General features: G+C 40.1%; 1 pseudogene; it reads right to left on the reverse strand.

Moving 5' to 3' along the window:
- Positions 1–402: 402 nt before the first annotated feature.
- LOC143690578 (uncharacterized) lies at positions 403–3,257 on the reverse strand (annotated as a pseudogene).
- Between the last annotated feature and the right edge of the window lie 8,040 nt (positions 3,258–11,297).

The raw sequence follows: 11,297 nt of genomic DNA on the forward strand, positions 1-11,297 counted from the left end.
AAGTATACAACTCTATTTCAAAATATGCTGCTCTTCACTCACTGCCAAGGACAGTTTTATTTGGAATCTTCTGTTTCTGTAATTAAAGCCTAATTAGCCATCAAAATAAGGTTAGTGCATATATAACCTTTCCAAGTTAAACAAAAGCCACAAAAATTCAGCCACAAGGCTTAAAGGATTATCTATTTTCAAATGTTCAGTTCCAGATGTAACTATAAGAATGTTAATTTGTCATGTCAACAAACAAGACCATAAGTAGATCCATCATGTTGGAAGATTTAATGACATTTAGGATATTCCTGCCACAATTAACATGCAATCAGTGCATTCCCTACATGGCTCTATTACGGCAATGAATCAAATTGTAGAAATACTGTAAGTGATTTCTCCAACTTGATACAACATAAACAATCCATGCCTGCTGTAGATGCATGCAGCTTTTCATTTTTGTTATCAGCAGCACCAGGATAGTAAAACTGCTTGGTTACTCAATCAGATTTCACCATGACAAGAACTGATTACCCATGTACCATTTCCTAAAAGTTTTTGATGTAAATAATATCAATATCAGGAGTTTTATAACCATTTATAACTCAGAGCTGTATACATCTAGGTTTGAGATGAACAAATACAGCATTAAGAAATCACACAAAGGGATGACACTGATGCATGTATACAGTTGGATTCCTTGTAGAGGCAATATTCAGTCACTCATATCCATGTCTTCTTCGTGATGATCATCCCCATTTACTTTGGATTCTCTTAGTGAATCACCAGTTCCCTTTTCCACAGAACATTCCTTTGTTTTAGGGGAACTTGCTTCTGTTGGTTTCTTCTCCTCCTTTTTATCCTTTTCGCTGTCGTACCCCTGTTCTTCATCATAATCCCGTGTAACTTTTACATCTTTATCACTCTCTGATTTTCTTTCCCAATCTTTTTCCTTATCTTTACTCTTCTTCTTTTTACTTGTTGATCGTTCTCTTTCATCTCTGCTTCTTTCTTTGTCCTTATCTTTCTTCTTCTCTTTTTTATGTCTCCTAGGGGATGGTGAGCGAGACAATTTTCTTTTAGGAGACCTGGGCTTTTTAGGAGCTCTTGTTCCACTCCTGCTTCTCCGTCGTCATCTCTCTCTGCTTGCACTTCTAGAACGTCTGACAGTGCTATAACTTTTTGGTGGTGTTTTGGAACGTTTCTTTTCTTTCTCTTCTTTCTTTTTGTCTCTGGTTTTTGATGTGCTTCTAGACCTTCTACCTCTTTCTTTGGAATGAGATCTTCTCCTTCTAGGACTTTTGGATCGTCGCCTACTCCTTGACTTAGAATGAGATCTTCTTCTCGATCTGCTTCTTGATCATCTGTGTCTAGAAGATGAAGGAGTTCTCCTCCTTCTATAGGCTGGTTTTAATGGCTTCAAATTGCCAAGCCCTGGGGTCTGAATTTCTTGAGGGAGGGATTCCACCTGAGTTGGGCTTCACCCCTCCCCTGGGGAAGGCACAGGTGGGAGACAGCCCTGAAAGCAGCCCGCTTCTGCCTATGCCTGGGACAGTTGCAGCCCAAGGTTCCAGAGGCTGCCAAGTCTCCGTAGAAACACAGCCACTAAAACCTTTGTTTCCTCCCTTTCCTCTTTTTCCATGAGCCCAATGGTCTCCACCTTGACCAGGTTTAGAGTCTCTTTCCTTTCCCTCTGGGAAGCTGCCTGTGGGGGAGGGGCGCCGGGCACCAGCCACCGCGGCTTGGGAAATTCACGGTTTTGGGAAGGCTCGCAGCCATCCAGCTGGTTCAGATTGGGGTACACTGTGTGTCTGGTCACCAACGTGGCTCTGGGAGCTGTTCTGTACTGTTTCTGGTTATTTAGTAGTTGTTCTGGAGGATGAACTAAAATGCGCACATTGCTAAGCTGCCATCTTGGCCCCTCCTCCTGTGAATTAATCTTTGTATATGTTGTAAGGTAGGGTTCCTCTGTAGGCTGTCCTTTTAATTTCTTGATAATTACTTTGATGCACAAAAGGTTTAATTTTAATGAACTCTTATTTGTCATCATTTCTGTTTTGGCCTATGCTTTAAGTGTAAAATCTAAAAAATCATTGCCTAATGCAAACACTGAAGATGCTTTCCTATGTTTTCTTCCAGGAGTTTTATAGTTTTGGTTCTTATATTTAGGTCTTTGATCCATTTGGAGTTTGATTTTTGTATGTGGTGTGAGGGAGGGAGGCAACTCCATTCTTTTGCATGTGGATATACTGCTTTTCCCAGCACCATTTGTTGAAGAGACTAAAGTTTCCCAATTGAGTGGACTTTGAACTTTGTCAAAAACCAATTGTCATAGATGTCATGGTTTCTTTAAGAACTTTCAATGCCATTCCATTGGTCTATATGCCTGTCCTTGTGCCAGTAACACGCTGTTTTTATTACCATTGTGATTATAGCTCTAATAAGTTTTAAAATAAGGAAGTGTGATTTCTCCAACTTGATTCTTTCTTTTCATTATGGTTTTGGATATATTGGACCCCTTACTCTTCCATATAAACTTGATGATTGGCTTTTACATTTATGCAAAGAATGCTTGACCCAACCCGTGGGATAGTCGAACCTGGACCTGAGGGAGGGAGCGAGAACAAATGGGACAAAAGACACAGAGAATGGAGACAAGACAGGATTCTGATCAAGTCTCAATTTATTGAGGGCAAATCCAGGGTATTTATCCAGCGGGACGGGGGAAGTGCCTTGTATCAGGCGTTTAGCAGGTGATAGGCATTGCACGGTGGCTAGGCCAATCCGAAGAAACCAAGATAGCAAAGGTGGCTCAGCCGAGGCTAGTCAGCAGATTTCTGGGCAGAACAGAGCAGACATGAGAAAATAGAAACTTTACTTGAGATAAAAACTTAACTTGAGTTAGTATCCAAGATGGTGTTGGACCACAAGGTGGTCAATAGATGGCGTCAGACACCAAGATGATGGCTGGGACACTGCCAGTGCCATAAACGGCTCCCCACAGGTCCCCCTTTTTTATTATTTTTAAAAGATGGAGACTGCGCCAACGGCCTATCCCAAGGGGACTGTGCCTGTCTTAGGTCGGGACACCACAAAGTAGGCAATCTGCAACCTTACCCATCATGGAGGTTCAAGGCAGCATAAGGCCAGGCCTCTGTCTTAGGTGGTGGATCGCTCAGACTAAGGTGTCCAGTTGCCCGTCATTGGCTACCCAGTCCTGCACTTTGGGATGTGCAGATGGAGCGTTTTTTATAGGTGTTCATTACCATCGCAACTGTGCCGTGGCCAGTCTAAGATAGTGGACCTGAAGGGGCTGCATTCTTATGGCATTTTAGTTATTGTTTCAAGAAAGCCATCACTTTATTGAAGAGGATGGGTCCTAGCGAAATTAGTATTAGTAAGCCAAGTAAAAGTCCTAAAAGTGGGAGAAAGCAAGGCAATAGTCTGTGATGCTACGTTGATGGTAGTTCGCAGGAAAATTCTTCGATAAGTTCTTTCAATACTTGAAGTCTTATTTATGCCTGTAATGAATCTTAAACAAACATCTTAATAATTAACATATATGCTAGGGAGTAAATTACATTTCGGTTATGGCAGGGCTTGCCGGTTTGTTAGCAGCTTCAGCTGTGATGGAGAAATAAAGAGAGAAAAATGCCTTTTCTCAGGGCAACTTTTTTGCCCTGGACAGATTATTATTATCTATTTGTTTTATTAGTTGCTCTGGCAACCATCCGACTGAATTGAATTCTCTAGAATATACACAAACTGATCCTCTTCCCCATATCAGGACCGGATCTGGTCCTCACCAAATGTTATCCAATGGATCTTTCCAGAGGACTGTGGTGAACTGTGTTTTTGACTCTGTGTGCCAGAATCGTTCTGCAGCAGAACATCCATCTTGATCCAAGATTAAAAAATTTAAAATTAAGAGTGAATGTGAAAGTAAATTTCTGGGTGATTTTTTAGTGGGGTGCCACTCCCCCTTTTTAATTTTTTCAATGGTGTTTTTTAAAGATAAATTTGCTCATTCTACTATTCCCTGTCCTTGTGGATTATATGGTATGCCTGTGGTGTGTTTAATTTGCAGTTGTTGACAGAATTTTTGAAACATTTGACCTGTGTACCCGGGACCATTATCAGTTTTTATATGCTGAGGGATTCCTAACACAGCCATGGCTGCCAACGTGTGTGCAACAATTTGTTTTCCTGCTTCACCCGTTTGAGGCGTAGCAAATATAAATCCACTAAAGGTGTCTACATTAAGATGCACATATTTAAGATTACCAAATTCTGGGATGTGTGTTACATCCATTTGCCATAATGCATTAGGTACTAGACCTCGGGGATTAACCCCTAGATGTGGTGTAGGTAAATGTGTGATGCAGCTTGGACATTGTTTAACTATTAGGTGTGCTTGTTCTCTGGCGATGTGAAACATTAGCCTTAATGTGTGAGCATTAAGATGATGCAGCTTATGAGCTTCAATAGCTTTTGTGACTGAGTCAGGTAATTGATTGCTAAGGATAATGTTTGCGCAGCACGTAACACGCGTAGCTTGATCAGCTAATTGATTCCCTAAGGACAGTGGTCCAGGGAGATTAGTATGAGCCCTAAGATGACCAATAAAGAATTGCTGAGTTCTGTTTGGAATAAGAGATTGTAGCTGAATAAACAGACAAGCTGCTTGAGAAACATTTTTAATTTGAGCTGCAGTTTCTAATAATGGCACAGATTGAACAATATAAACACTATCTGGATAAAGATTAAAAGATCTGTTTGGATAAGCCAAAAACACTGCTATGACTGCTTGCAGTTCTGTTAGTTGAGCAGAATTACAGTGTGTTTGGAATTGAATAACTGTATCATTAACAACAAAAGCGGCGATCCTTGATGAGGGCCCATCAGTAAAGATTAAGAGGGCATTTTTAATTGGCTGCAAGGATGTTTTAAGTGGAAATATAAAGTCATGAGTGTTAAGAAACTGCAAAAGTTTATTATTAGGGTAATGATTGTGTATTTGGCCTGAATAGGAAGCACAAGCAACAGGCCAACAGTCTGTAGTTTGAAAAAGCCAATTAACCTGTGTCATAGTATATGGTTGAATAATTATGTTTGGATCTTTACCAAAATATTTGACACTTTGTTCTCGACCTAAAAGAATGATATCAGCAACTGCTTGATAGTAGGGATAAATAGTTTTTGCAGGAGAAGCGCGTAAATGAACCCACATGATAGGTGCCTTTTGCCAAAACACAGCTGTAGGTGTATAAGCTGTTCGACAAATTACTAGAGCTAATGGTTGAGTATAATCTATAAAAGTAACAAATTGTGATTGAATAGCTCATTCTATTTTGTTAATTGTTTCATGTCTTTCAGGGGTAATGGTTCTAGGGGAATTAAGGTTAGAGTCTCCTTGAAGGAGGTCAATAATGGCCTGAGATCTTCAGTAGTTAACTTTAGGTAAGGCTGGAGTCAGTTAATGTGTCCTGAAAGTTTTTTGGAAGTCATTTAATGTTGATAATGTGTCCAATTTTACTTCCATTTTTTGGTTGGTGATTTTATTCCCAGTTAAGTGAAACTCTAGATATATGCATGGGTCTGTTTAAAAATAGAAGAGTTAAATTTGATACCATTTTTCTTCTTTTTAAAGTAGGTTTGGAAGTTTTGAATTTATTGGACCTGGGAATCCTAAACTAGTATTTAGATATTTTGATAAAGTTGGATTGGCCCATGTTAGGGCTAGTAGCAAAGGTGGGTTAGGAATGTAAACTCAGTAAGTATAATTATGTCCCTGTCCTTCAGTAATTAAAGTTATATGTTTTATAATATACATTACCCATTTAGTTATTATTTTCATCCAGGTCGACATGTCTGGGTTTAGTTTCTTCAAGGGAATCCAAATTGAGATTTCATCACCTGTAATGATAAGAGCAAATCCCCTACCCACACCTTTATCATGCCTGGTTTTCATAGATTATGTTTAATATTTTTCCAATAGCTCAGCTATTTTAAGATTAGTATGAGCTCTTATATGCATGATAAGAAGAGGATTAGTTTGACTTTTGACTAGTGTTTGTAAATGTAAAAACATTCGGGACAGTTCATTTTCTTTAAACAAAGAAGCTTTCTTAATGTGAGTAACTGTTTGGCAGACAGACTTAGAATTAGAAACAATATTAAGAGGTTGTGGAACATTTTACAATACCTGAATTACAACTGCTAATTCAGTACGTTGGGCTGAGGTATAAGGTGTTTTCTAACTTTTGCTTTCCCCTGGGGTGACATATGCAGCCTACGCATTATTATTATCATTAGTAAAGATGGTAATAGCTAGCGGGGAAGCCGGAACTATTTCAGGCAAAATCCATTGCGTTCATTTTTTAAAATTATAAAAGTTTTAACATAACAAATGATTATTCATTTGTCCTTAAAAGTCACTTAACGCTATTTGTCAAAAAGTATTGAAGGTAAACAGAGGTCACACACTATGCGATTAATAAATCAAAATCTCCTTGTAAAATATTAAACAGGTTCTGTAATATATAATTAAGAATTCTTAAAGTGGCAGGTAGAAAAAAATGAAAAGCAGAGTGTTAATGATGACAAGTGTCTATAGTAAATTGACCAGATTTTATAAAATGAATTTATTAGATTGATTGAAAAAGAATGTAGGGATGAGGGTTTTTTATAATTGGTTGTGTGTTTTGTTAATTTTAAATTTATTGCATACAGTTTTTATGATATTTTTCTACAATAGTGGCTCAATTCCAATTTGCTCACATGATCGGGCCCAGTTTGGTCCTCTGGGAACTGGCTAGGGACCAAGAGGAGCTTTCTGGGACCTAGATATCTTTATGAAAGTACATCTCTGTCCGGGAGGATAGCCAGTCCTCCCAACTAGAGTGCACATTGTAATTGTATCTTTTCAAGGTCATGTGATAGCAACATGAGCTGCATGTAATGGCAACATCAGGTGAATAGAACAGATGCCACAAGTATATTTTTTCTTGTATTTAGTTTTTAAATTTGATTTGTTTTCAACTTAAATCATAGTTATTTGGGGATAAATTTAGTTTATACCTAAGTAGTTTATATAAACACTGGATAAAGCATTAAAATATTTTGGCTTAAAGGAATTTAGGCATTTATATGATTTGAATATTATTTAGTGAGAAATAGATTTATTTACAGCAATATTACTTAGATTAATAGATTAAGTCACCTGGTCTGGGGCAAGAAAAGAAACAGTTGTTTGCCAGTATAATGATACCCAGAAGAAAATCAGTGTATTTTATATACAGATAATGACATGATAAATTAACATAAGCTATTTGATAAAACATAGATTCTTTGCCTTTTACACTGATTATTTAGAAAAAAAATTTTATATCTATTAAGAATCCAAGAAAACGTTGTTGTTTTAGACTCATTAACTCTTTTTTGATTTTGACCATAATTTCCATTTTTATAAACCTTCAGTAATTATTATATTAGTTCAGGCTTTGTCTTACATTTTTCTCATTTTGTAACAGTTATTCATTTTATCTTAAGATAAAACTATTTTTTATTAATAAAAATACATCATTCATATTTTTATATTTAAATCATTGTTTTAAACAAATATTTTACCACATACAATTACTATCAAAATTAAATTTGTTAAAATGTAAGAATTCGAGAGTTTTGCCATGCAAAGGAGGACTCCAAGAGACGTTCTCTCATGCAACACGCAAGGGGTTTATTTTCCACACATGTGTGGGGCTCACTGAACACGCAGGAACAGAGAGCCCCGAGCCTGAGTTTGCAAAAGCTTTTTAAGGGGTAAGATGAGGGGGGTGGGGGTTGAGCATGGGTCACAGGTGCTGTTTTGCAAAAAAGCAGATAACGAACAGTTTTACAGCAAGCATTTCTTAACAGTTTTACAACAAGTAATCTTAACAGTTTTACAACAAGTAATCTTGGTGCCAGGATTGTTTATCTTCAGCCTGATGGGGCCCATAATTCTTTTCTTTATAATTCTTAACTCACACCAAATGCATAGCCGTGAATATAAAATGACACAAATGCTTTTGCTGGATATTTCAGAAGCTAAAATATATGTAAATAGCTAAATTAAGCAGGAAAAATTAGCTACTGTTAAGCTTTATAAAATTCCCTTTTACATTCCCCACTCCTTTTTGTATATATCTCTAATCTTAGAGATTTTCTGGATTATTTAACACTGAGTACTGTTGTCTGATGAGCATTAATTTGACATTTCCAATCTGCCCCTGTAAAAACTGTATAATTTTATTTAGCATACATGGTCCTATAGTTATTATTAAAAGTAACACAATTAAAGGCCCAACGAGAGCAGATAATAGCGTCGTTAACCAGGGGGACTTAGTAAACCAAGATTCAAACCATCCCTGTTGCGCCTCTCTTTTTTTTTTTTTTTTTTTGTCTTTCACGAAGGCGCTCTCTGAGTTTTGTCATGGACTTTTTAACAACACCAGAGTGATCCACATAGAAACAGCACCGTTCTTTTAAAGCTGCACATAGTTCCCCCTCTTTAAGGAAAAGTAAGCCAAGTCCCCGCTTATTCTGCAGAACTACTTCTGAAAGGGAGGTTAGAGAGTTCTGGAGGGCTGAGACAGATCTTTCTATTTCTTTTAAGTCTTGATTTATCGTGGCTTGTAATTGACTGGTTTGTTGATTGCTGTGTACAATGGCAGCAGTCCCTGTGCCTATACCGGCAGCGACAGTTACCCCCAGAGTGGTAAGATTACAAGGGGGTACCAGGAACGAAGGCTCCCCTGCTCCCTCCCTAGTCTTCCCATTTTCCCATCTGGATATTGTTCATTTCCAAGGCTTATACGGGTTGGAATTGGGTTCCCGTGGGAGAGGGAGGAGAAGGAGTAGTAATCCTACGAACCCGCAGCTTGAGAGGATTGTCAGTCCTTTCCAGTTTTCATTGGGACTCAGAGGGCGAAGGCGCAGGTTTGAGATGAGATGCATGGATCCAGGATGCGATGCCATCGATCTTGACTGCAGTGGGGGTGGTCAAGAGTACCTGAATATGGTCCTTTCCAGCGAGGTTCAAGAGTCTGTACCTGGTGGCGGCGGACGTAGACGAAGTCTCCCACCTGATATTGATGCGGAGTTCTGTTGTCTCCTGGCTGGTAGGAGGTGGAGAGCTGCTGCCACAGGAACCACTGGACTTTTTCCAAGGCTCTCAGCCTGTCAAGCAAGGGGGTATGAAGGGAACTATTAATTTCTAGAATGGAGGACATGTCCTTGACTGGAGTTGGCGCTCCATATAAGATTTTATAAGGGGTTAGATTACACAAGAGAGCAGAGGGGGTATTTCTGGCTCTGAACAGGGCATAAGGCAGGAGTATGGTCCAATCTTTCAAGCCAGTCTCTATAGCTAATTTGGTTAGGGTCTCTTTAATTGTCCTGTTCATTCTTTTTACCTGTCCTGAGCTTTGGGGTCTGTATGCGCAATGCAATTTCCAATTAATCCCCAATATCCTGACCACACCCTGATTTACCTGGGCTACAAATGCAGGTCCATTATCTGACCCTATTACCTTTGGTAGACCGAACTGGGGAAAAATTTCTTCCATAATTTTCTTGATTATGACCTGGGCCGTTTCTCTCTTAGTTGGGTAGGCTTCAACCCATCCTGAAAAGGTGTCTATAAAAACTAGTAAGTATTTAAGTCCATATTTTGCAGGTTTAATTTCAGTAAAGTCGACTTCCCAGAACTGCCCAGGTCGAGTTCCCCTTAGTTTTTTTCCGTTAGGTGCTTTTGTGGGGTAGGCGTTTATAATTTGACATGCCTGACATTCTCTGGCTATGCGATCTGCCAGCTCTTTCCTTTTTGAGGCTGTCAGAGGGTACAATTCCCTCTGGTCTTGCAGGAGCTGCTGTAGTTTCCCTGTCCCCAGGTGAGTGAGCTGGTGGACCTGCTGTATGTAAGCTAGGGCTTCCGATTCTCCTTGGGGTGTGATCTCAGATAGTGTTTCAGGGGGTTGCTGGTTTTCTTTGGTTACTAGGACCAAGTTTACAGGGTCCCTTAATGCTGCCGCTTTTGCTTCTTCATCTGCTCGCTTATTACACATGGTTATTGGGTCTGAGCCTCTCTGGTGGCTAGCACAGTGGACAATGGCTAGTTTTTTTTTGCGAAGCATGACTGCTGCCAGGAGTTTAAGAATTTCTTCTTTGTGTTTGATTTCTTTACCAGCTGAGGTTAATAGCCCTCTTTGTTGGTAAATTACCCCATGTATGTGGGCAGTAGCAAAGGCATAACGGCTATCTGTATAGATAGTCGCTCGCTTTTCTTTTGCTAATTCTAGAGCTTTTGTGAGGGCAATTAGTTCAGCTTTTTGGGCAGATGTTTCCTCCAGGAGGCTAGAAGACCAAATAACTTTTGTCCCACTGACTACCGCCGCTCCACTCGCCTCTTACCGTGTTGGAGAAAGCTGCTTCTGTCCTAAAACTAGGTTACCTTTGAGTTAGGTAATGGTTGGTCTTTTAAGTTTCTGCGGATTCTGGTCTCTTCAGCTAATATCTCTTGGCAAGTGTGCAGCACAGGTCCCGCGGTCTCGTCCGGGAGCATAGCCGGGTTTAAAGCTGACGGAGTCCCGAAAGTCACCCTGTCTTTGTCTAGGAGGATGCTCTGATAGTGGGTAATTCTGGCATTTGACATCCATCTATCTGGAGGCTGGCGGATTATGCTCTCCAGGGCGTGAGGGGCTATTATGGTCAGCTTCTGTCCTAGAGTGAGTTTGTCTGTGTCTTTTGCCAGGAGGGCAGCTGCCACAATGGCCTTGAGACAGCGTGGCCATCCGCTGGCAACTGAATCTAATCGCTTGGACAGATAGTCCACCGGTCTCCTCCAGGGGCCTAAAGCCTGTGTTAGGACCCCTCTAGCCATGCCTCTCCTTTCTTCTATGTAGAGCGTGAAAGGTTTATTCACGTCTGGGAGGGTTAAAGCTGGAGCTGACAGAAGCGCTTTCTTAATGCTGTCGAATGCTTCCTGCTGTTTTATTCCCCACTGGACATCAGCGCTCCCTTTCAGCAAGGGGTATAATGGGGCAGCAAGGGCTGCAAACCCTGGGATCCACAACTGGCAGAATCCCGCTGTCCCTAAGAACTCTCGTAGCTGCTTTTGGGTCGTGGGCGGGGGTATTTGTGTTACAGTTTTCTTTCTAGCCTCGGTGAGCCATCGCTTTCCATTCTTAAGAGTATATCCCAGGGACTTCCAGAGAAGATGGCGGCTTAGTGAGACGTGCGGGTCTTGGTTCCTCCTCCAGAAAAGCAAC

Source organism: Tamandua tetradactyla, chromosome 7 (assembly GCF_023851605.1).
Source record: "Tamandua tetradactyla isolate mTamTet1 chromosome 7, mTamTet1.pri, whole genome shotgun sequence".
Lineage (NCBI taxonomy): Eukaryota > Metazoa > Chordata > Mammalia > Pilosa > Myrmecophagidae > Tamandua > Tamandua tetradactyla.